We start from the raw sequence: 27870 nt of genomic DNA, 5'->3' as shown, positions 1-27870 counted from the left end.
GGATTATGCATAACAATCAGTGCATAATGAATTCATTCAAATTTTCTAAGCACCTACTCAAGTTGAGGCACCATTCTACCTGCTGTGAACACAGTGATAAGCACAGCAAAAAATCCCTATCTCTATTGATTTTACAATAATGAGAAACTTTGCCTCAGAGTGATTATTATGTGGCTAAGGAGGAAAGAAGAAAACATCTTTGAAACAACCAGAGGCACAAATGAATGTAAAGATTCCAGGGAGTCTGTGTTCTTCTGTCATCTATAGTCTTTATTTTTTTATCTATAAATTTAATTGTATAAAATAGAGCAATGCTGCCCAGACTTTAATATGCATACAAACCAGTAGGTCTTGAACAGTGTGCCAGAATCTATATTCCTTAACAAGGTCCCAGGTGATGGTTATGCCTAAAATGGGACTACTTATTGGACATTTTCAAGTTTTTGTTTTAAACATAACAAAAAATATATAATTGCAATTCATGCAACAGATTCATATTCTCCATACTTCCAAGAGACTTAGAGACTGTCACTTATTTTTAAGATTCTTTGTTTTAAGATTTTTAAATTTATTTATTCATGACAGACACAGAGAGAGAGAGAGAGGCAGGGGCACAGGCAGAGGGAGAAGCAGGCTCCATGCAGGGAGCCTGACATGGGACTCGATCCCAGGTCTCCAGGATCACACCCCAGGCTGAAGGCAGCACTAAACCACTGAGCCATTGGGGCTGCCCCTTATTTTTAAGATTCTAAGAGTTATCAGAATGTGTGTCTCGTAGCTCATGATGACTTAATTAATAATCACATATTGTCAGGTATTATCAATGTACATGTTTCGTATGATGTCACAATTTATATAGAGATCCTAGACTTTTCCAACAGCCTTCATTCATGCTTTAGCTTTTGCCCCATCAATCTATTCTTATAGGAAGACGTCTGAAACACTCATAAAATATAACTCACAGCATGTCATTTCTTTGCTTAAAGTTCTCCAAGGTCCTCCCATTTCACTTACTATTACCTACATAATATCGCATTATTTGGCTTCCTTTATCTCTTTCCTCTCATCTCCTCTGAGTCTCCCCTTGCTCACATGATAGCAGCATCTCTCTGTTATAACTCAAGCTATGGCAAACAAAAGCTGCCTTAGTTCTCCCAACTACTCTTCCCCCCTTCTCCAGATAGTTCTCACCCATATGTCTTTTGGGTCTTGCTCCAAAGGTCAACTCTTCTATAAGGACTCCTTTGACTACTCTATATACAGTCACTACTCCCCTTCCAAACATACTCCTTATTCACATTACTGCTTTATTTTTCTCCAAGGCAGTCATCACCTTGTAATATACTATATGATTAATTTAGTGTTTAACATCTGATATCTAGTAAATCCTATAGAAGTTGAGATTTTAGTCTGGTTTTGTTCACTATGTGTTTTTTTCCCCCACAGCTCCAAGAATACTGCCTAACATATTGTGTGTATGTTTGTATATGTGTATATGTGAATGTATAAATGACTACTCTCTAAAACAAACAACAACAATAAAAGCTATTTGACTTGAGGCCAAGATACATCATAGGTTTCCATATATATGGGAGATATATATAATATATATTAAATAATATATTTAATAATTAGTTTTACAATATATTATGCATAATATATAATATTATATGCAATATAATATATAATGATTATTAAATAGTATATATTTTAAATACATTTTCGGTATTATCTTAACATTTTTGGTATTTTTACACCTTTTACACCTGTACATCAATCAGTTCATAGGCATCTTTAAGAGATGATTCTAATAATTACTATCTGTGACCAGCTACCAAAGGAGCATTATCGAATTCAACTCAGTCACACTCTTCTTTTCTTAATTGGATATCAAATAATTTTGGAGAAAGCTAAATTGCTTAATGTTTTAAATGTTTCCTCAGGTCATTTTTTCTTTCCTCTTGTTTTAAAATTTTCCACCTTCTGTGGAGTTGGCAATTAATCATCTCAGGTTTGCTGGCAGAAGACTGACTATTTGGCTCCTTTAGAGAATATGCCTTATGTTTATTTCTTACTCTTCGCTACTGCTTTGGGATTTCTTTCTTTCTCCCTCCTCTTTATTGTGTATGTGTATATGTTCCTTTAAAAGGAGAAGAAATTGTGTTAGGCCATTGGCACAAGCCAGAGTGGAAGGAATAAGCTTCTGGTGCCTTCTCCTAGCCAAAGATTAGTCTGGCTTGTTAAAAATGTTTTGTTTTGTTTTGTTTTGTTTTTTTCTTTAGAGAGGGAGAGCTTCCTTTTGTTTCCACTAACAAGTGTGTGTGAGTGTGTGTGTATGTTTGTGTGCTTGTTTGTGTGTGTGTGTGGAGTAGGGGGAAGGGAAGGAGGAGAGGTGATTAAGTAGAGAAGAATTGTTTTCAGCACACATCTTGTTCCCAGAACAAACATTATTAAGAAACTGTTTCTCCTTAAGTCAGCAAAGAATTTCTAATGTAGTTTCCAAAACTAATTGACTTGATGAGATCTGATTATTTTTTAAGATGTGCCAGATTTCTAGCCTTTACCATCTGCTCAGCCAATTCGTAGCAAGTAAAAATATAGTTGTGAAAATGAATACTAATACTGATTAATTAACCTTCAGGCAAGTTCCTTGAGACCTTATGACTTCTTCCTATTCTTAGATCTAAAGCCAGAGCCCTTTTGTACATGGCTGTCATCCGAGAGTTGAAATTCCTCATTCTTTTTTGCTCCAAAAAGGTCCTAAGAGAGTTACAATGGAAAGGCTAATTTAAGCTTAATATTCCTACCAGATTTACTGGAAGAATTTAGAAAACAATTTAGTTTCCCATAGTTCTATAATTAGGGTGATAGGAAAATCCTTTTATTCTGCAATGAATTAGCATCTTTTTATTTTTTTCTTAATGAGAATTAACATTATATAATAGAAGTTTCTTAGAAGATATCCTTATTTAATAAGTAGGGTTATACTTAATGAGATCCTTCTAAGACATTATAGTACATTGACCAAACTCTTAGTAGAATGCAAAAGGATGCCTTCACGATGTATAATAGTTTTTTTCTCTGTGGTTCTCCATAAGCTCTGACTATTCTTTAGGGAAGCTTTCATAGATGGTGTCTCATCTGTTCAGTTCTAAGTCTGAAGATACTCTTTGTGAACTGCTTTTCATGGTACCTCACCATTGCCTTTACTGCTAAAATCCTCCATTGTAAATGCTAATGAAATTTTCTCTCCTTTTGCTTTAAAGCCAACAATTCTTGAGGTATCCAAACATTACTGGAGAATTTGGAAAATGTCCTTCTCCCTAACATTGCTTCCACAATTTATCATCTTGATCTTAAATTGTCATGGACACTGTTCAGAATCTCAAAAAGTAGTTCATAAAATAGCACTTTCTTCCAGAAGTAGAAGTTTTTTGGTGTTCCAAATCAGACCAAGAGTAAAGAGGGAGAGTTGTCATGCCATACTGTGCTCCTCTCCCTTTTCCTGCATCCCTGGTTTTCTCTGTCCTAAAACAAATACATATATGGATACATATCAGAAGCAAGTCCTGAGATGAAGATTTGTATGCAATGGATTTATTAATCAGCATTTCAAACAGAAAATTCTAAGAGTGTGAGAGAGCTAAGAGAAGAAAGGGGAGGAAACCAAGCAAAGATGGGATTTAAAGCTGATACTACAGGGGAGCTCCAGGGTGTAAATTGTGCCTCACTGTTTGTTCTGGTTAAAAACAAGGGATGAGGGTTTTCATACTTATGCAGGAGTCAGTCATTGGCTAAGAGCTACCTCCAGTTGATGTAAATTCCAAGGAACTTCTAATTATGTAGGCAAAATGGCCCCAGTATTGCAGGGTAATGCTCCCGAGATGACTGATATTACAATAAAATAACATAACACAGAAACTAAGCAAAGGGTGCATACAAGGTTGACTGCATCATTTTGTAAGCCAAGAAGATCCAAGTTCCTAAGTGTACAACTCATTTAAATACATGTTTGGGAAAAGCTTCTCAACCTCACTTCCATGAAAACCACAGCTTTGACTGCTCCACACCCTGATAAACAAGATTCTAGTAATCTAATTATGCTCTGATTCATAGGAAATTTCTATAGACAATATTACTGGATTTTTTAAAAAGATTTTATTTATTCATGAAAGACACACACGGGATCCCTGGGTGGCACAGCGGTTTGGCGCCTGCCTTTGGCCTAGGGCACGATCCTGGAGACCCGGGATCGAATCCCACATTGGGCTCCCGGTGCATGGAGCCTGCTTCTCCCTCTGCCTATGTCTCTGCCTCTCTCTCTCTCTCTCTCTCTCTCTCTCTCTGTGTGACTATCAAAAATAAATAAATAAAGATTAAAAAAAAAAATGAAAGACACACACACACACAGAGGCATAGATAGAGGGAGAAGCAGGCTCCATATAGGGAGCCCAAGATGGGACTTGATCCTGGGATCCAGGATCACGCCCTGAGCCGAAGGCAGACCCTTAACCCCTGGGCCACCTAGGCGTCCCAATACTACTGGATTTTGAATTGTTGCTACTGGTTAATAAAAGTGTCTTGGGATAAACAGGTACCGAAGTTAATCTAGATTGCAATGGATGACACATCTATCCAATTTCTCTCATACAACTTTCCTTCTATATTTTTTTTAATTAACTTTTATTGGTGTTCAATTTACCAACATACAGAAAAACACCCAGTGCTATTTTTTAATTATATAAATGTTTCTAATAGTATACTAAAATAGTTTACTTATACATACAGAGTGATTATTACATGAATACGTTTGATGCTTACCATTTATTTTCAGTGGAAAAAATTGATAGTATTTCAGAACATTTAATGCTAAGTAGCCTGGCATTTTCTTCAATTCCTGGAGATTACTGAGCCATTAGTAAAGGAAACTACCGAATAACTAATAAGCAATGGGTTGGCCTTCAATGATCAATTTTTGATCACTTAAGAATTGTTTCAGATACTGATATCAGATCAAAATGTGTTCACAGTTAACTCTTAAACAGAGACATTTAATAGAATGAGGAATTTTTTAGTGTAAATTTAATAGTATTGATTGATTAGTTAAATCAGTCTTTTAAATATTAAGTACTGGTCAGTGCCAAAAAATTTTTAATTTAAATGATGCCTTTGGGGATCCCTGGGTGGCGCAGCGGTTTGGCGCCTGCCTTTGGCCCAGGGCGCGATCCTGGAGACTCGGGATCGAATCCCACGTCGGGCTCCCGGTGCATGGAGCCTGCTTCTCCCTCTGCCTGTGTCTCTGCCTCTCTCTCTCTCTCTCTCTGTGTGACTATCATAAATAAATAAAAATTAAAAAAAAATTTTAAATGATGCCTTTAATTACTCATGATCTTCAGGTAAAACTCCATTTAAAAAATAAAATGTGCCTAATTTTCTGTTCATTTTAACCTGTTTTTTTGTTTTCTTGTTTTTTTTGGGGGGGTGGGGGGTGAGGTGAGTATGTGTGGTAGGAGGATAGAAACTCTAGTGCAGAATATAGAAATCCTTCTGCACTTAGCAATTTTATGTCTGCTCCGTAGATACGCAACGCAAGATTCAACAAGCAATACTTTATAATGTTAGATGATATTTCAAGCACTAGGGGACTCTGACAGTATGGTTAGGGTGGAGGAATAGTACAGTGAAAGAAACCAGAGCTGGAGAGAATATCTTTGTTCTAATCAGAAAGACACCCCTTTCAATTCATTGCACTCCCTGCTATAGAATACCTTACCATTCTGGAGTCATGAGATACCAGCAAGAGAAAAATATTATAGAGAAGATAAGTTGATTTTTACAACATTGTCCCTAAAATCTCTATAACATCCATTTATAAATAGTTAGAAGCTGTTGGAAAAATGAACCCAAAGAATAGAAGAAAATTACTCATAGAGGTTTAAAAGCGATCCTCAAATAGAGTGATAACATATATGACACAAAGGAAGAGTGAGAGGGGAGAAGAAATAACTTTGGATAAATATCTTTGAGAAATTAAATATTATGAGATAGATAGGAAAGGAGGAGCCATGCACATACAAAACCAAAACTGGAATCTCTAAGAATGCAGACACACATTGTGATGGTGGTAGCCAATAGAGAAAACTGTTACTTGGAAGATGCAGCCAACTGTGTATTTGGTGAGGCCTGATTTTCTTAACACCAATCGCCAAATGCTGAACAGCATCAATTGACACAGATCTTTTCTTTTTTTCCCCATCAACAGCATCAAAGTTTCAGGTGATTCTTTATACCTCTACAAATAATATTCTCTTCACTATCCCCTTGACCCATTTCCTTTCCCTTGGTCAGTGTTTCTGAGAAGTTATTGAGATTGCAAGAAAATCATTATGTTGTGTTAGGGAGAAGGATGCCATTCTTTATGTTTCTCAACTACCTGAGAATAATAAAAAAAACTCTCTCATTGGAATGCAATGTAATGACAACATGATGCAACTAAAATATATTCCTGAACCATCTCTATGTATCAGGAACACTTTTAACAATGAGAGACAGAGGTGAAGAGATATCTTAAATATATCTTAGGTATAAAGAAATTATGGAGAACTGGATCAGATACATGAGGAAAACAGATTCCTTGTCATTTGCCTAGACTTTGTAATATTTTTTTTTTGAGGATTCCCAAAGGACTCAGCCACCAAATAAGGAGATAGGTCTGGTGTCTAGGAAAAGATCAAAACTGTAAAATATTTTTACCACATAAACATGCTTCAGTGCTAGAAAGTGATGGTTGGTAGTCTAAAATGGAAAAAAAAAATGCCCCTGAAGGAGAGAATTGAAGTATCAAAAGTTACGTTGATTATCCCCTCTAGTAGTATCTCTAAAAGTGGCTCAGAGCTGCCAGGTAAAGCATAAAACCACTAAAAAAAAAAAAAAGTTTATACTATGGAGCCCTCTAAACACAATAATAAACAAGACCACAAGGCATGATCATCATAAAGTATAATTCAAAGCAGTGCGTTCTAGTCCCACATTTTAGTGGTTTGTGAGAAGTTATTTCTTTTCAAATACAGTTGTGGGGATAATAGAAATAGGTTGAGCGCTGATTTTTTTTTTCCTGAGGCTTAGTTTTTCCTTCTGTATATTTTTAGGCTCATAAATTTACTCCTGTAGGTTTTCAGACTCCCAAATTTTGATAATATGGCATTCTGAGAATTAGAAACCAACACTTTAATTTGATTCTACCAGAAAGAAAAATAGTATTATTTCAGGTAAAATATATCTTTTAGGTGTATGTAGAAAAATTACAATAACAGAAAATGAAATAGAAAAAGTATGAGCTTCTTTCTATTTGGCTTAATTCTTTCTTATTGGAGGCACAACTGCACAGGGTTTAGAAAGGATGAATTACAGCATCTCCATTCATTATGGGTTGTTACTTCCTAGGTATGATGCAATCTCATAGATGATCTATCCTTGCGGCTCTTGATCAAATTTCTGTATTTCATAAACTATATGTAAGACTAAATATATGCCATTCACTATCTTTTTTTATTTAAATTGAATTTGCCAGAATATAGTACAACACCCAGTGCCCTCCTTAATGCCCGTCACCCAGTTTTACTCCATTCCCCCACCCACCTCCCTTCTGCAACCTTTAGTGTCCAAGAGTTAGAAGTCTCTCATGGTTTGTCTTCCTCTCTTAACTTTTCCCCATTAATTTCCTTTAACTTTATTGGATTAAAATGTAACAAAATGTATAGTTCAAAACTTTAAAGATATATAAAAACACCTTATTCAAGGCCCGTAGGGAGATGGACACTATGTTTAATGGTGTCTTCAGTTTAAAAGGCATAAGTGAAATATCATCCTTTTGCCTAAATATCCAAATTTAGTATAGCTTACCAGTCAAATATTATCTAACAGTGCCACTTATTGGGTCAGATACTTTCAGACAGAAGCTTGGAGATGCAGCATTTAGTTCTTTACCTATTTGGTAGCCAACCCACCTCCCCTTGTAAATTTAGTCCTATTATCTGAAATATTTATGAGTTCATGACATTTTAGGATCAATTTTTAAAAGAGGATGGTTTTTAAATAATGAGCAAAGATCTGGAAAAATAAGAATCATTTATGTTACTGTATGTTTTTTGTGTGTTTCAGAAAGATTCCTTCTTCCTGTGACTGATAAAGTTTTATTATCTGGTCTCTCAGCTGTCTCCCAAACACCATCTTTTACCATGTTGCTACTAATTTCTCTACCAACACTGGTTTCCTTACTGATACTGGAATACAGAAAGGTGGCCCCACCTCACAGCATTTGTAAATATTCTTCTATGCTTTTGGAAGAATGGCGTACTCATACCTTTCCTGTATATATGCACATATATCCCATATTTATCTCCTTACATAAATAGAAAACCCTTCCCCATTGGGCTTTCTAACTTTAAGTGCATTTTTATTTTTCTTCGTAACTTATTTTTTAAAGAGATTTCATTTATCTATTCATGACAGACAAAGAGAGAGAGAGAGAGGCAGAGGGAGAAGCAGGCTCCATGCAGGGATCCTGAAGTGGGATTCGATCGCGGGTCTCCAGGATCACGCCCTGGGCAGAGGGCAGGTGCTGAACTGCTGAGCCACCCAGGGATCCCCTGCTTCATAGCTTATTTGAATAGAGTTGACACACCGTGTTATGTTAGTTTCAAGTGTGTTAGTCTCAAGTGTTAGTTTCATAGTGATTCAACAGTTTTCTATATTATGCTACACTCACCACAAGTATAGCTGCCATCTGCTACTATACAATGCTATTAAATATTGTTGACCATATTCCTTATGCTGTGCCTTTTATTTTTGTTATTCTTCAGTAACTGCAAGCTCCTATCTCCCACTCTCCTTCACTCATTTTGGCCATCACCTTATTCCTCCAACTCTGGCAGCCATCAGTTTGTTCTCTGTATTTATAGGGCTAATTCTTCTGTGTCTTTATCCATTTGGTTATATTATTTTTTGGATAACCCCATGGGTAAAGCTGTATGGTATTTGTTTTTCTCAGTCTGATTTGTTTCACTTAGCAACTTAACATAATACCTTCTAGGTCTATCCATATTGTCATGAATGGCATGATCTCATCCTTTTTTTATGGCTGCATTATATCCCATTGTGTATATATACCACGTCTTCCTTATCTATTTGTTTATCAATGTACAGTTGGTTTTTTCCATATCTTGGCCATTGTAAATAATGCTGCAATAAACATAGAGATGCATATATATATTTTTTAATTAGTATTTTCATTTTCTTTAGGCAAATACCCAGTAATGGAATTACTACATCATATGGTATTTCCATTCTTAATTTTTTGAGGAGCCTCTGTTTTGTTTTCCATGTTGGATGAGCCAGTTTACATTCCTCCCAACAGTACACATGGGTTCCTTTACTCCACATCCCTGCCAGCACTTATTTCTTGTCTTTTTGATTTTAGCCATTCTGACAAGTGTAAGGTAATATCTTGGTATGGTTTTGACTTGCATTTCTGTAATGATTAATGAATGACGTTGAACATCTTTTCGTGTGTCTGTTTATCATCTGTATGTCTTTTTGGAAAATGTCTATTCAGATCCTCTGCACTATTTTTAATCAGATTGTTTATTTGGTGTTGAGCTGTACATATTAGTTACATATTTTGCATATTAATCCCTTTTCAGATATATCATTTGCAAATATCTTATCCTATTCAGTAAACTGTCTTTTCATTTTGTTGATATTTCTTTCACTGTGCAAAAGCTTTATATTTTGATGCAGTGCCAATTTTTAGTTTTGCTTTTGTTTTCCTTGCCTCAAAAGACATATCCAGAAAAACGTTGCTACGGCTACTGTCAGAGAAATTACAGCATGTGTTCTCTTCTAGTTTCTTTTTTGTTTGTTTGTTTTGTTTTGTTTTGTTTGTTTTTGTGGTTTTAGGTCTCACATTTAGGTCTTTAATCCATTTGAGTTTATTTTTGAAAGTGGTGTTAGAAAATGGTCCAATTTAAATATTTTGCATGTATTACCCAGTTTTCTTAATATCACTTATTGAGGAGACTGCCTTTTCCTCATTGTATATTCTTGCCTCCTTTGTCATAGATTAGTTGACCACCTAAGCTTTGCTTCATTTCCTAGGTCTTTGTCTCATTCTATTGATCTATGTGTCTCTTTTCGTGCCAGTACCATATTGTTTTTATTACTACAGATTTGTAGTATATCTTAAAATCTGTAACTGTGATACCTCCTTGAGTTCCAACTTTGAATCACAGGGTGCTCTGGTTTCCAGGTTAATGCCTGGAGGTATCAAATTCACCCTTTTTGCCTGCTCCATAAAAATGGATCAGTTCCTTTTAAATATTTTTTCTTTTTTTTTTTTTTTTTTAAGCTTAGGAAGTACGATGGCTGGAGAAAGAACGTTAGTACTGCAGAAATAAAGGATTTGATCTTGTTCCAGAATCCTTTTGAAGTCTCCTATGCAGGTTCCTGCAGAACAAGCTTTGCTTAGCACTGAGCTCCTGCAATATGAGCAATGACTCATCTCAGGCTCCTTGCAGTGTTTGCAGCTTCTCCACATATAGTACACAGTCTCTTGCACCACCAAATGGCCGTACAGTTCCCTAGCAACCTCCTTCAGATAGTTTTGTAGCTGAGAGCCTTTGATGAGACACCTCCTCATGAATAACTTTTAATAGCATCCCACAGTGCATATTTCTGGCAAGTTACAGAAAACATATTTCCAGCATGTTCTTCCAGTGTTGCTTCACAGCAGCTTCCTTTGCATTCTGAGCTGTGTTCTCACTCTCTCCAACAAGATCTGGATCACACCCCTCAATGAGGGCGGCAAAATGAGAGGAATTCTTTGAATGCCTTATCTCAGTTCTAGAGCAGTAGCTATAATATACCATACCAGATTACATATCATATTACATCTGCTACTATTTTAAACATATTTGACATCTGTTATTCAATATTATTTATAGCCATCTTATTTTTATTTTATTTTTTTATTGGAGTTCAATTTGCCAACATATAGCATAACACCCAGTGCTCATTCCGCCAAGTGCCCCCCTCAGTGCCCGCCACCCAGTCACCCCAACCCCCCATCCACCTCCCTTTCCACTACTCCTTGTTCATTTCCCAGAGTTAGGTGTCTCTCATGTTTTGTCACCCTCACTGATACTTTCACTCATTTTCTCTCCTTTCCCCTTTATTCCCTTTTACTTGATTTCTAACTAGCTCACATGTTTTAATTCCACTCCTGTTATAATTAATAATTTACTATATGCAGCTTTCCCTGATTTGATTCCTGTGTGGTTTCTCTCTCTAGATTGGACTTAGTATGACATATAAATGCTAAAGAAGGTACAGCAACAAGATAACCTTAAAGCATGGAGTGTCGTGCCAGCCTTGAACCAACTACTTCTGGACTTCATTCACATAAAAAGAAATAAATAACTTGTTAAAGTACTGTGACTTTTGGTTTTTCAGCATCTAAATATCATCTTACTTGGATATTTAGCTAAACCAATCTTATTTTTCCACCCAACACCAAATATGCCTTTTCATGTGTTTCAGATAATAGTACATAGTGACTTTGCCATGTAGTATTTGCCCTGTAAATATTTGCTGAATAATTGAGTCAAATGGTTCATAATGGCTATACAAACTGATAGTGAACTCAATAAAATAAATATACATGAATGTAGCCTAGTATTATATATAAAACATCATATAATAGAATGAAATACTCTACTATCGTTGATTATGGGAAATGGATAGGTGGACTTTAAAACCGTCTAATTAAAAATTTACAATATCACATTCTTCAAACACATTTGAAAACATTTAGAGTTAACAAGATAAACATGAATGTTAAGGGAAAACCTTGAGTCATCTTACATTCTACCTTCCTCTTAATAACCCATCTTTTACTAGCATTAGTTCTACTAATACTAAAACTATCAGTTTAAGGATAAATATAGACTGATTTATGGTAAGCATAAATTCTTTCATTCCTTAATCTTTTTTCTCTACAATCATTTTGCTGTGAAATCTGTGGGGATAATTAAGGCATGATCACTTCTCCTCAGGACTTCCCAGTGTAGGGGAGGAGCTGCATGTTGAAACAACTTTCATATAAGAGGAATAAAAACACTGTAATGCAGAAAGAAGGTTGCTGGAAATGGAAGAGACAAAGGTATGGGAGGAGGAGGTAGGGGAATTTTCCCATGGATTATAGGATTTTAAATTAAATCTTAACTCTAGAAAGGTTTGAAAGGTCAGAACGGGAAAAATAAAGCATTCTAGGTATTACTACAAAATTAAACAAATCCATAGAGTTTGGAATATTCAAGAACTTTTCAGAGAATGGTAAAGAGAACAATCTGATTAGAGTTGTCTGTGTGGGACCTGAGATATAAAGCTGTAGGGACAAGTGGTAACAAACGGAGGAACACTGTAAGTGCCAATTGGTGAAGAGACAAAATTTTTGAACAAGGATGAGAAAGGGGTAAAGAAATGATCTCAAGAGAGCTATTCAGAAAGGAATGTGTAGGAAAGATTGGAGGTATAAAAAATTGGAAGCAAAGAGACCAATTATTAAAATTACTGTGATCATCATGTAAGGCCAGAGTGCTAAGGCCTGGATTTAGAAAGTGGAAACCAAAACAGAAGAGAAGAGCCAAAAGTATTTTGCAGAGAATGCCAATAGAATTTTGTAGCTGATTCAGTTCAAGTTGCTAGAAAAGGAGAGACTAATGTTTATTAGCTCTATTTGAAACTATTAGGTTTCAACTATATCTAATTGAAACTATTAAGAAGGGTCTTGTATACGTAGAAACTTGCACATATATTATAAGAGTCCTTTTTGTGGTATTGATATGAATTAACCGGAAATCCTTTGATTTTTTTTCTTATGCTGTGGAATAATTTAACAACTGAAGAAATTATTATTATTATTTTTTTGTCTGGTAGTAATTCTGCACAAAAGCATTTGAGACTGGAGTACATTTAGGAGAGTGAAAGTTTAATTTCCATGTTCTCTGTGGAATTTATGTTTGTATTTATCAAGGAAAATCATGAATTTCATCAAAACTTTCAGTTTACTTGCTGAAAAGTGTGTATAATATTCTATTGCATTGTATGTTATCTGTAGCCATCATTTATTTCCTTTTTCCTTATATTTACTGTATCTTTATGCCTTTCTATGCTACTGATCACTTAAAATATTAGTTTTGTATAGTCTTTATTAAAATTAATACAAAGTCGTCTTTCAAAATTGTTGCTAATTTCTTATTTTATTTCATTGTCAACAAGGAATATGGTTTACAAAATGCTAATTTTAATTTATTTTTTTCTTTTCATGCATTCTTTTAAATATTCCATGAAATTAAAATAGGAGATACATTCTCTACTTTATGATTATATATTATATATATTATATATATATTATATATATTATATATATATTATATATATGGAGTGACTTATAGTCACTCCATATCTTCAACTTTTTAAAATTTTGTTAAATTGTTCATGGTTTCAAATAGGTAAAATAAAGTTTCATATCATTGTTCAGATTTTTGTATAGATAGATGATAGGAAGAACATTATACTACTGGTTACATATAATATTTATGTATTTAAAGTATTAATCTTAGACTTTTAATCTATAAATAATATCTTCAGATCTCATTTATATATAATGAGAAAGCGAGCATCTTTGCATTTCCCTTGTTTCTTCTCACTCTCATTTTTATACATATTCAAATAGCTACACTATCAAGATTTTTAACATTTATACTTTTGTATATTCTTTTTTGTGTGCATAAGTTTTATTATTTTTTAATATATTTTTTATCAGAGTTCAATTTGCCAACATATAGCATAACACCCAGTGCTCATCCCATCAAGTGCCCCCCTCAGTGCCCATCACCCAGTCACCCCAACACCCAACCACATCCCTTTCCACTACCCCTTGTTCGTTTCCCAGAGTTAGGAGTCTCTCATGGTCTGTCACTCTCACTGATATTTCCCCCTCATTTTCTCTCCTTTCCCCTTTAGTCCCTTTCACTATTTTTTATATTCCCCAAATGAATGAGACCATATGATATTTGTCCTTCTCTGACTTATTTCACTCAGCATAATATCATCTAGTTCTATCCACATTGAAGCAAATAGTGGGTATTTGTCATTTCTAATGGATGAGTAATATTCCATTGTATACATAGACCACATTTTCTTTATCCATTAATCTTTCAATGGGCAGCGAGGCTCCTTCCACAGTTTGGCTATTGTGGACATTGCTGCTATAAACATCGGGGTACAGGTATCTCGGCATTTCACTGAATCTGCATCTTTGGGGTAAATCCCCAGCAGTGCAATTGATGGGCCTAGTGCAGATCTATTTTTAACTCTTTGAGGAACCTCCACACAGTTTTCCAGAGTGGCTGCACCAGTTCACATTCCCACCAGCAGTGCAAGAGGGTTCCCCTTTCTCCACATTCTCTCCAACTTTTGTTGTTTTCTTTCTTGTTAATTTTCACCATTCTCACTCTGTGAGGTGGTATCACATGGTGGTTTTGATTTGTATTTCCCTGATGGCAAGTGATGCGGAGCACTTTCTCATGTGCTTGTTGGCCATGTCTAGGTCTTCCTCTGTGAAAGTTCTGTTCTTGTCTTTTGCCCATTTCATGATTGGATTGTTTCCTTGCTGTTGAGTTTAAAAAGTTCTTTATAGATCTTGGATACTTGCCCTTTATCTTATAGGTCATTTACAAATATCTTCTCCCATTCTGTAGGTTGTCTTTTAGTTTTGTTGACTGTTTATTTTGCTGTGCAGAAGTTTTTTTTATCTTGATTAAGTCCCAGTAATTCATTTTTGCCTTTGTTTCCCTTGCCTTCATAGATGTATCTTGCAAAAAGTTGCTGTGGCCAAGTTCAAAAAGGGTGTTGACTGTGTTCTCCTCTAGGATTTTGATGGATTCTTGTCTCACACTTAGATCTTTCATCCATTTTGAGTTTATCTTTGTGTATGTTGTAAGAGAATTGTCCAGTTTCATTCTTCTGCATGTGGCTGTCCAATTTTTCCCAGCACCATTTATTGGAGAGACTGTCCTTTTTCCAGTGGATAGTCTTTCCTGCCTTGTTGAATATTAGTTGACCATAGAGTTGAGGGCCCATTTATGGGTTCTCTATTCTGTTCCATTGATCTAGGTGTCTGTTTTTGTGCCAGTACCACACTGTCTTGATGACCACAGCTTTGTAGCACAACCTGAAGTCTGGCATTGTGATGCCACCGGCTCTGGTTTTCTTTTTCCATATTCCCCTGGCTATTCGGGGTCTTTTCTGATTCCACACAATCTTAAGATGATTTGTTCCAACCCTCTGAAGACAGTCCATGGTATTTTGATAGGTATTGCATTAAATGTCTAAATTACCCTAGGTAGCATTGACATTTTTACAATATTAATTCTTCCAATCCATGAGCATGGAATATTTTCCCATCTCTTTGTGTCTTCCTCAATTTCTTTCAGAAATGTTCTGTAGTTTTTAGGGTATAGATCCTTTACCTCTTTTGTTAGGTTTATGCCTAGGCACCTTATGGTTCAGGATGCAATTGTAAATGGAATTGGTTCCTTAATTTCTCTTTCTTCAGTCTCATTGTTAATGCATAGAAATGCCACTGATTTCTGGGCATTGATTTTGTATCCTACCACATGGCCAAATTGCTGTATGAGTTCTAGCAATCTTGGGGTGGAGGCTTTGGGTTTTCTATGTACAGTATCAGCAAGGAGGGAGAGTTTGATTTCTTCTCTGCCAATTTGAGTGCCTTTTATTTCTTGTTGTTGTCTGATTGGTGAGACTAGGACTTCTAATACTATGTTGAATAGCAGTGGTGAGAGTGGACATCCCTGTCTCATTCCTGATCTTAGAGGAAAGGCTCCCAGTGTTTCCCTATTGAGAATGATATTTGCTGTGAGCTTTTCATAGATGGCTTTTAAGATGCTGAGGAATGTTCCCTCTATCCCTACACTCCAAAGAGTTTTGATCAGGAATGGATGCTGTATTTTGTCAAATGCTTTCTCTGCATCTACTTAGAGAATCATATGGTTCTTTTTTTTTTTTCTCTTGTTGATATGATCAATCACATTGATTGCTTTATGTGTGTTGAACCAGCCTTGCATTCTGGGGATAAATACCACTTGGTCATGGTGAATAACCTTCTTAATGTACTATGGATCCTATTGGCGAGTATCTTTTTGAGAATTTTTGCATCTGTGTTCAACAGGGATATTGGTCTATAATTCTCCTTTTCTGGTGGGGTCTTTGGTTTTGGAATTAAGGTGATGGTGGCCTCATAGAAAGAGTTTGGAAGTAGTCCATCCCTTTCTATCTTTTGGAAAAGCTTTAGTAGAATAGGTATTTTTTCTTCTTTAAATGTTTGATAGAATTCCCCTGGGAAGCCATCTGGCCCTGGACTTTTGTGTTTTGGGAGGGTTTTTGTTTTGTTTTGTTTTTGTTTTGGGGGGAGGTTTTTGATGACTGCTTCAATTTCCTCCCTGGTTATTGGCCTGTTTAGGTTTTTTATTTGTTCCTGTTTCAGTTTTGATATTTCTGGTTTTCCAGAAACGCATATATTTCTTCTAGATTGCCTAATTTATTTGTGTATAGTTGCTCATAATATGTTTTTAAAATCGTTTGTATTGGTTGTGATCTCTCCTTTTTAATTATTATTTTATTAATTAGAGTCTTTTCTCTTTTGTTTTTAATAAGGCTGGCTAATGTTTATCTATCTTAATAATTCTTTCAAAGAACCAACTCCTGGTTTTGTTTATCTGTTATACAGTTCTTCTGGTTTGTATTTCATTGAGTTCTGCTCAGATCTTTATTAACTCTCTTCTGTTGGGTGTAGATTTTATTTGCTGTTCTTTACCAGTTCCCTTAGGTGCAAGGATAGCTTATGTATTTGAGTTTTTTCCAATTTTTTGAGGGATGCTTGTATTGCAATGTATTTCTCTCGTAGGACTGCCTTTGCTGTATCCCAAAGATTTTGAATGGTTGTAACTTCCCTTCTTATTAGTTTCCATGAATCTTTTTAATTCTCTAATTTTCTGGTTGACCCTTTCATCTTTTAGGAGGATGGTCCTTAACCTCCACGTGTTTGAATTTTTTCCAAATTTCTTCTTGTGATTCAGTTCAAGTTTCAAAAGATTATGGTCTGAAAATATGCAGGAAACAATCCCAATGTTTTGGTATCCGTTAAGAACTGATTTGTGACCCAGTATGTGATCTATTATGGAGAAAGTTCCATGTGCACTTGAGAAGAATTTGTATTCAGTTGCATTTAGATGTAAAGTTCTACAAATATCTGTGAAATCCATCTGGTCCAGTGTATCATTTAAAGCTCTTGTTTCTTTGGAGATGTTATGTTTAGAATATCTGTCATTTGCAGAAAGCGCCATGTTGAAGTCTCCAGTATAAATGTATTATCTAAATATGTCTTTACTTTGATTATTAATTGATTGATATACTTGGCAGCTCCCACATTTGGCGCATAAATATTAATGATTGTTAGGTCCTCTTGTTGGATAGATCCTTTAAGTATGATATAGTGTCCCTCTTCATCTCTCACTATAGTTTTTGGGATAAGCTTTAATTTATGTGATAGAAGGATGGCTACCCCAGCTTTCTTTTGAGGATCTTTTGAATGGTAAATGGTTCTCCATCCTTTTATTTTCAGGCTGTAGATGTCCTTCTGTCTAAAATGAGTCTCTTGTAGACAGCAAATAGATGGGTCTTGCTTTTTTATCCAGTCTGAAACCCTGTGCCTTTTGATGGGGTCATTAAGCCCAATCTCGTTCAGAGTTACTATTGAAATATATGAACTGAGTGTCATCATAATACCTATTCAGTCCCTGTTTTTGTGGATTATTTCTTTGGGCTTCCTCTTTCTTTTACAGGGTCCCCCTTAATATTTTTCTCAGAGCTGGTGTGGTGGTCACATATTCTTTGAGTTTCTGCCTATCTTGGAAGCTCTTTATCTCTTCTTCTATTCTGAATGAAGCCTTGCTGGATAAAGTATTCTTGGCTGCATATTCTTCTCATTTGGGACCCTGACTATATCCTGCCAGCCCTTTCTGGCCTGCCAGGTCTCTGTGGAGAGGTCTGCTGTTAATTTAATATTTCTCCCCATATAAATTAGGGATCTCTTGTCTCTCACTCCTTTAATGATTTTCTCTTTATCTTTGGAATTTGCAAGTTTCGCTATTAAATGTCGAAGTGTTGAATGGTTTTTACTGATTTTGGCGGGGGGGGGGATCTCTCTATCTCCTTGATCTGAATGCCTGTTTCCCTCCCTAAGTTAGAGAAGTTCTCAGCTATGATTTGTTGAAATATACTTTCTGGTGGTCTGTCCCTTTCGACACCCTCTGGAATCCCAATTAAACTTAGATCTTTCCTTCTAAGGGTGTCATTTATTTCCCTTAACGTTTTCTTGTGGTCTTTTGTTTTTCTCCTTTTTCCTCAGCTTCCTTCCTTGCCATCAATTTGTCTTCTATGTCACTCACTCTTTCTTCTACCTCACTAACCCTCATTATTAGGACCTCCAGTTTGGATTACATCTCATTTAATTGATTTTTAATTTCCACCTGATTAGATCTAAATTCTACAGTCATGAAGTCTCTTGAATCCTTTATGCCTTTTTTTCCAGAGCCACCAGTAACTTTATAATTGTGCTTCTGAATTGGCTTCCTGACATTGAATTTTTTTTTTCTGACATTGAATTGTAATCCAAACTCTGTAACTCTCTGGAAGAGAGAACTATTTCTGATTCTTTCTTTTGTGGTGACTTATTTTTTCTAGTCATTTTGCTCAGTGCAGAGTGGCTAAAAACAAGTTGTACTGGAAAAAGGAAGAAAAAAAAGAAAAACAAAAAAACAAGGAGGTGTATCCTCTGGTTTTATATACTGTAAATCTCTCGACATCCCCCAGAACTTTCCAGCATTGCTGGGTTAAGAACTTGCTCTTCCCCTGTCCTTTCTGCTGGTCTTCTGGTGAAAGGGCCTGCTGTGCTGATTCTCAGGTGTGTGCACCTGGTGGCGCTGCCCCACCCCCTGCCAGAGCACGGCTTACTGGGAGCTGTTTATCCTGTGAGGCCCCTGTTCCCTGGTGGCCCTGCTCTGTCCCAGGCACAGGGACGAGAATGCCCATCTTTTGAAGCATTTATTCAATCATGCTTTGGGAACTTGACAGTAGGCTCCTAGCCTCTGCCTCTTTGCAGAGGTTAGTATAGTGGCTTTTAAAGAGTCGTAGGTTACTAAAACGATGTCTTAATTGAAATACATAAAACCAAGAAAAAAAATTAGGACAAAATATTTGACTGGTCTTCCCTTTGTTCTTGAAAGTTGCTACCGCTGTAGTTAAATGATTCAAGATATAGTTTCAAAGCAGGGAGCCAGCCCCCCAAATTGAAAGATTTAAACATTGTCCAAATATTTTCCTTTAATGTAAAATATTCAAGAGACAAAAAAACTTACTATGTCTGTGGATAGATATTTTTGTTAGAGAAAATACATAAGTCCAGTAATGCGTATTTATTGGAATTAATATGAGCTATACTTACCTCTATTTGTGTGCTTAATATTCTAAGGGTTAGCACTACGAAAATTATTTCACATGGGCAATAACACATGCTTCTTTTTAATTTTGTTTCCTATATTATATGATTATTCTTTTCTTAAAATATTAGATGCTTGCTTGAACAATAACTGATTAGTCAATGATGTTCTCTTTTAATTCAGAAATCTAACAATAGCTTTGGAAAATTTGAATGGGTTAACTACTGATGGATAATAGCAATTAAGGGTGATTCTGCGCTAGTTGACTCTTTGACTCATTGAATGATGAAAAGAAAACAGAAATCATTAGTGTGTTTCAGCATAGACTTGGAACAAAATCCTATTAGAATATTGAAATACATTAACTTTTAATGATTATGACATGAATAATATAATTGACAAATAATTAACCTAATATCAAAGGAGTAATAGAAGATGCTATGAATTTTTGTCAACACATTAAATTTAGAATAGAAATTATATGAACTATATCAATTTCTAAAAATAACTCCAGTAAATTTAAGTGGATTTCAATTAATAGCTAAAGTGTTAATTGATGTAAATTTAAAATTCATCTAACTGTAGCTAGGGTTTTAAAATAGATCAGCAGCTGAACTTTTATTCAGGTTTGATCAACTTACAAGAGTATTCTAAATACATAACTAATGTAAATCAATTATTTAAAAACAAAACAAAAACATCTTTTTTCTTAATTTGTTTCCATAGATTCAGAAAAATAACAAAATATAAGTAAATGAAAATTACCAGCATCCTATCACCCAAAATTAATATTTTGTATATATTTATCCACTTATTTCCACACTACAGCATGTATTTGCATATGTTATGGGGAAAATGCTGGTTTTTTACCTAATTTTTTTCTCTAAGTTATATATTGAATTGTTTTATCATAATTATCTGTCCATATCTGAAAAGTATCAATGATAAAATGTTAGAATTCCTGTAGGTGTAGGCCTACATCATCTAAAATCTGTATTAATTTGATATTATACCAGCAATATGTGCTTGAAAATTGGAAAATTAAATAATTCTAAAGAGTAAGAAATGTTTACTTGCCTATGCCAATCACATTTACAGGAATAACGGTGAGATTACAGAAAATATGTATATTGGTCTCCTCCCCCCCTTTCTAGCATAGAGCCCTTGAATCTTTTGTAATTTCTTAAGTGATAAATCCAAGTGCTATGTTGCATCTTATGTTTTAATATTTGAAGCATTTGTAATTTCCTAAGTGATAAAAAAAGTGTTAGGTTGCATCTTATGATTTTTTTTGTTTGTTTGTTTGTTTGTTTGTTTGTTTTTTTGACCCTGGTTCCTGACACAGGGCTCTTAAATTCTTTGGAATTTCTTGGGTGGTAAGTGCTTAGCAGGGAGTCTGCTTCTTCCTCTCCATCTGCTTCCCTCCCCCCACCCCCAATGTTTGTGCTCTCTTCTTCTCTCTCCATCAAAACAAATAAATAAAATCTTAAACACACATATACACACATACCCACACCAGGGGAGACTGAGGTTTTTCCCCATGTCATTGTTATTGACAAGTTTATTCACCAGCCTCCAGGTGTCTTCTATGAGTATAAAGATCATATACACTTACAATATGCACTTTATTCATGGTATTATGTTATATGTACACCATTCAGTAGTATTTTTCCTACAAAAATGGATAGTGTTATCTATCCATATCAGACTACATTTACCTATTTCTCTTGTAATAGCTGCAGACTTTCAAAAGTTTAATGCACCATGATTCATTTTCCAAATACACACTTAATGCGAATCTAGGTTATTATTGAACTTTTACTGTTATAATAGTAACACAATGGACACCTTTATATTCATATACTTGCATACTTATTCATTTAGGTCTAATTCTTGCAAGTCGATTGAGTAATTCAAAGGACATCCATATTCACTGTTTATTAATATCTCCAGATTGTTCTTTGAAATGGCCACGTATGAAATAATGCTTTCCTCACAAACTTATCAAAAACTTCTATCATTAAAAATTGTTTTCTAACATTATCTTATTGCCATTTCAAAGTTGCTCTTTTATTACTAAGAAGTTATAGCACTGGGTTTGGAAAAGAGAAGGTTGATGTGAAGGAATGAAGTCGTGCATTTGTAAATCTGTGACTCTTATAAGTCTTAACTTTACACGTTTGAAAATAGTCTAGACATAGATTGTTTTCTTTAGTCTATTGATTTCGCCAATTTCCTCAGAAAATATGTTTGAATAGAAAGATGCGTTAGTCTTTGGGGAAATACTAGTAAACCTGATAGACATGACACTCTCCAACTTTCATAAAATGTGTAGTTTAGAGCTATATTTGTGTTTGCAGTATAAAAAATCACAAGGTGACTGTTAAAAATAAGATTTCCTGAAGTTATCTCTCCAAATTCTAATTCACTAGGACTGTTTTGTGGAGCTTAAATCTGTAATTTAGTAAGCACATTAAGTGATTCCAATACAGGTAGTCCTAAGACCATAACTCAGCAATCAATGACAGTCTTGAAGAAATCGATAATTTTTCTATGTCCAAGGACAACATAGCTACCACCAGAATGATACCTGTATTTTTATTGTGTTCAATACCTAATACTACACCAAAATCAACAAGTGGCAAGGAAGAGCTCATTATAAATTTGCTAAAAATCTATAGTACTCTAGGTTATATTCACATCATGACTTAGACACAAAATCTTATCTCTTTAAAGTGATTCCCTTTATATTGTTCTCCTATATTAAATATATTGGTAAATAAAGTTAATATAAATAGACTATTTACATTTTAGGTAATAATCTCAATTACCTTAAATATATTAGTTATAGGTAATATGAAATATTTTGGAATTCTGAAAGTTTTCTGAGCCAAATTCTAGAATTTCTATAACTATCTCTTATTTTTCTCATACAGATATCTCGGCTTGGCAACTACTACTTAGAGCTCCCAAATCACATCTCACTTATGCTCATTGACATATCTCCATCAATTTCCGTGTAGTATCTAATATATTTCATTTCTCTTCCCCTGTGTTGGGATAATTACTCTAAAGCCTGTTAATATAGATTATGATATTCTATTGCTACCAGTGTCACTTGTGCTGAGTCTACTAATACCATACATGGGTAATTCAGTTTTTTCATGTTTGATATCATAATCTCAGGCATGAGCAATTAGTGTGGCTATTAGTGTAGTCCATTAAAAAATGTCTTTCTACCTTGATTGTTGGAACCAATACTTAGAATTCCCTCTTTCAAAAAAACAAAACAAAACAAACAAACAAACAAACAAACAAAAATAATCCCTTTCCTTACTGTTCCCTCTCCTCCCCCCTAAGAAGACATTCTGCTTTTATATACAAATCAGCCCTTACTGAGTTACTTTCCAGAGCATTTTATGGTCACTGATACGTATAAATCTCAAATGACCAGTTTGCACAAACTATGCTTCTCCTACATGTCTCTTACCTCATATCTTACTACTATCTCAGAAAAACAACAACAACAACAAAACCACATTTGTTCTGGCTATTGTCAACCAGTTACATTTCCCCAAGTTCAAGAGTGTGATTAACTCTTTCAAATCTCCTAAAGTTTGGATATTTTTTCTTTATTTATATATATATATATATAGATTTCTCATATCCTTCATCCAAATTTCTGTTTAGTTTTCAGGACTAAATCCAAATATCATCTCCTCTGTTAAGTGCCCTTGGTGTCCTTCGCTCTAGGGCTCCCACTGAGACTCGGTTACGTGTCCTGAAATCCAGCCCACATTCCTTTCACTAGCCATGTCTTGAGCCCTGGTGAATGGAACCTGATAAGAAAAGCTGCTTATTGCTCTTTTATATAATTGAACCATTTAATTTAAAGTTCATTACAAAGGGGAGCACTATTTCACTCAAATTAGGGCCCTTATGGACAGGACAAGTTAATATAATTTTCCTTCTACATTTTTAAAAAGTATGTATGTGTTTATTTGAGAGAGAGAGAGAGAGCATGAGCAGAGAGAGAAGAGGGAGAGGGACAGGCAGACTCCCTACTGAGAAGGGAGCCCAATGTAGAGCTCCATCCCAGGACCATCCATCATGACTTGAGCTGAGGTCAGACACTTAAATGGCTGAGCCACCCAGGCTGCCCCTTCCTTCTACTTCTTTAATCACTTCTGCCAGACATCATGAATAGATGAAAGAGAAAAGAGATCTGCATTTGTATTGTATGTCTTATATTTTACATTAAATGTGCAATAAATCTGAAACAGCCAGATGGGGCAACAAACTATGGCCTCCAGAATGTTCAACAGTACTAATTAAAATGACTAAGTGATGATTAAACTCCTGCTACTGTTAATGGCATATACTGGGGGAACCAACTCTTTGGGATATAATTCTTTAGCTAATGTAACAGCTTGTAGGGGAATGAATGGGTTGAAAGTAGGTTTGCTTTTGCTGAGTAGTAATGAAGAGGATGGTCTTTTCTTGTGGGTGGGAGTCCTCATGTGATATTTTAAGATACAACTATACTCCTAAACCATCCCCCCTTAAGAATAATCCAAAGTTTCAAAGTTCAATACTCAGCAGCCCAGTAATAGACTAAAGAGAATAGTTAACATCATATGCATCACTAGTCATACCTATTCTGAACCTAGATTTTGAAAATGTGTGACATTTGGGGAGGAAGACTGAAAGATGATGATGGATTAATTTCCTATTTCTGGGGATCCCTGGGTGGCGCAGCGGTTTGGCGCCTGCCTTTGGCCCAGGGCGCGATCCTGGAGACCCGGGATCGAATCCCACGTCGGGCTCCCGGGGCATGGAGCCTGCTTCTCCCTCTGCCTGTGTCTCTGCCTCTCTCTCTCTCTCTCTCTCTGTGACTATCATAAATAAATAATTAAAAAGAAATTTTTTAAAAAAATTTCCTATTTCTGTATTTGTTTCTAATATCCGAGGACTGTCGTCTATAAAATACTTAAACTTTTCAATATTCAATTCAGTCTAATCATGTAGGTGGTTAAGAAGGACTTTCTCAAGCTAACTTTCAAGGCTTTGTGTAATTCTGGTTAGTTAATTTTTTTTATTTGAATTATAAGTTCCTTGAGGGTAGCGACCACTACTTCCTAAAATTTATATTCTCTTGTTTGGTTGTGAGGAAAAAAGGATTTAAAAAATAAGTAATACAGACTATACTCTTTATATTAGTTTTCAATTGTTGCGCAACAATTACCATAAACTTAGGAACTTAAAACAACATTAAATTATTATCTCACAATTTCTGAGTAAGGAGTCTAGAGTCATCTTAGCTGGGTTCTTCCTTCAGATCTCACAAAATTGTACTTAAGAAGTTGCCTGGGGTGGTTATATGATTTCTCTCTTTTATCTTTAAATGTTTTCTAGAGCTAAACCACCTTCCCTTGCTCACTTAAACCCAACTGGGTCATAATATATATTGCATTTTATACATAAGTCTGTCATACTTTTAGTGAGTGTACTAAGAATATGATAAAGTTTGAAAATAAAAAAAAGAAGTTAGCTGGGGTCACAGTTTTCTCCTGGGGTCTGAGGTCGTCTAACAAATTCATTTAAAGTTGCTAGCAAAATTCAATTTCTTATTGTTTTTACTTAAAGGTTATTTATTTTACTAGTGATTTCCATACCCAAGATCAAGAGTCATATGCTCTACCAACTGAGCCATCAGGTCCCTGCCAAGTATAGCTCCTTATGATTATATAACAGATCTTTGTTGCTAACTGTTCACGGGGGACTTTTCTGAGCTCCTAGATGCCACATGTCTATGTAGTCTGCAATATGACCGTTTTATTCCTTTAGACTAAATGGAGAAAAAAGAAACAAACAAAATCTCTGCTTTTAAAAGGATGGTTAATCTGGCCTAATTTACTATTTATGATATATTCCCATCCTCTTTTTGATTTCCTCAAAGTCCAATGACTTACTATATTGATTACATCTGAAAAATCCTCTTGCCATCTAATCATGGTGGTGATAGTGTGTATGCGTCTGTGCACATCCAAGAAACAGGCTTACAACAGGGTGAATGCCATTGGGGATAATCTTAATATTCTGCCTACCAAACTATTTTTCTATTGTATGTCGAATACATATTTCTATGATAATTCTTTATTTCCCTGTCTACAGCAACATTTGCCCTGCCAAGAGATCAGGCTGAGACAAAATAGAAACTTGCTCATCAGATTAAATCAAAGTTGAAAACAGAAGCCAAAATCTGGAGTATAAAAAAAAAAATGCCATGTTTTTTCTTAAATATTCAATTTCTCATACCTCTAATCATTATTGCTGCTTATTTTGCCTTTCTTTCATTTCTTCATTTGGATAATCAACTGAAATCTAAACAAAATTTGTTGCTAACCTGAAAAACTTATTTCCTAACTCTTGACTCACTGTGTTTTTCACAATAATTGGATGAATAAAAATTTGGGACTTGGCATATAAAAAAGTCAAGACACATTTTAAATGTGTACATATGTATATATATATATACATACATATTATTTCTTTTCACAAGTTTGGCTCAGATACATAAGTGTATTCTTGCTTTAATGAGTTTGGAAAGAAAAATTTTATCTTCTAAATAAGAAATGGTAAAAACAAATAGAGTACTACCCCATTGGGCCCTATTATCAAAGCATTAACAGACTTTTAAGTAGACATTTTCTCCAATTTATGTCACAATTCTTACAAAGCTCTACTTTCCTTGTGTTTTTTTTCTCAATATATCAAGCACTGCTATAATTAAAAAAACTGGTCAGGCCATATCACTTTCAAAATGTGAAGAAAATGTTTTTGACATCTTTTCATTGTCCACTTATTTGTTCACTTATTAAATAAATACTAATTGAATACATACAACTTGGCAGATTCTGTGTAGTATTCTGTCTACAACTGAAAAACTAAAAGGAGACATAATTTCATGCATCATTTCATTATTTTCAAGACTAAAACAGACAAATATTTGCATCACACATTATTTATTTAATATTGAGTGGATGGAGATTTGAGAAAAATATGTAGAAGGAAATATAATTCCATATCAAAGAAACTTCATCTAGACATGATAAGAAAAGGGAAACCCTGAACAAGTGGTATTTCACCTGAGACTTAAGAGTTAAATACAAATTATAGATTAAAGGTCAAGAGTAAGAGTTGGGTAAGCCATTTTGGAAAGGGTGAGTGCATATAAAGCCTGAGGTTTAAAAGATCTTTTTTTTTTTTTTAATTTATGAGAGAGAGAGAGAGAGAGGCAGAGACACAGGCAGAGGGAGAAGCAGGTTCCATGCAGGGAGCCTGAGGTGGGACTTGATCTCATGTCTCCAGGATCATGCCCTGGGCTGAAGGTGGCGCTAAACCACTGAGCCACCTGTGCTGCCCTAAAAGATCTTAATACAGTGAATGAAGTTTAAAAAGGAAAAAGAGAAAGAAGGAAAGAGGAAGGAAGGAAGGATGGAAGGAAGGAAGGAAGGATGGAAGGAAGGAAGGAAGGAAGGAAGGAAGGAAGGAAGGAAAGAAAGAAAAAAGAAAGAAAGAAGAAAGAAGAAAGAAAGAAAGAAAGAAAGAAAGAAAGAAAGAAGAAAGAAAGAAGAAAGAAAGAAAGAAGAAAGAAGAAAGAAAGAAGAAAGAAAGAAAGAAAGAAAAGCAGCACTTTATAGGCAAGGAAAAGAATGTCTAAGATGAGAAGCAGACATCAGGTCCTGCATGACCTTAAAAGTCATGTCCCAGTGTTTTCTCTTATTAGAAAAATAAAAAATAAAATATTTCAATGAGTACTGTATAATAGTCTGAATTTCCTAGAATCTGAAACAAGTTTATCTGCCAATGCTTCTTTCAGATTTCAAACCAAAAGAAGCAAGGGGAAAGGAAAAGGGTAAATAAAGGAAGAAAATCGCAAAAGGCAAAACAAGGTGTCTATAAGTAATCTGGCCCCAGGTTTGAAATAAAACACTTCCAATTTCTTGGTCACCAAAAAGCCTGTATGGGGTCACTGAGTCTAGGAGTATTCTCTTCTCTCTGGAATAAGAAATAATCAATTTAGCTGCTGGATTTATGTGATATCCTGAATCTCATTTGTTAACACTTTTTGCACATGTCAGTGACTCTCATCTACCTGCCTTCCCCCACCTTCCACCTGCCCCCACTCCTACCCATGCAGGCTTCAGATAAGACAAAGCTTCCCTGGATC

Source organism: Vulpes vulpes, chromosome 16 (assembly GCF_048418805.1).
Source record: "Vulpes vulpes isolate BD-2025 chromosome 16, VulVul3, whole genome shotgun sequence".
Classification (NCBI taxonomy): Eukaryota; Metazoa; Chordata; class Mammalia; order Carnivora; family Canidae; genus Vulpes; species Vulpes vulpes.
The sequence above is the reverse complement of the archived record's forward strand: the minus strand, read 5'-3'. Positions refer to the sequence as shown.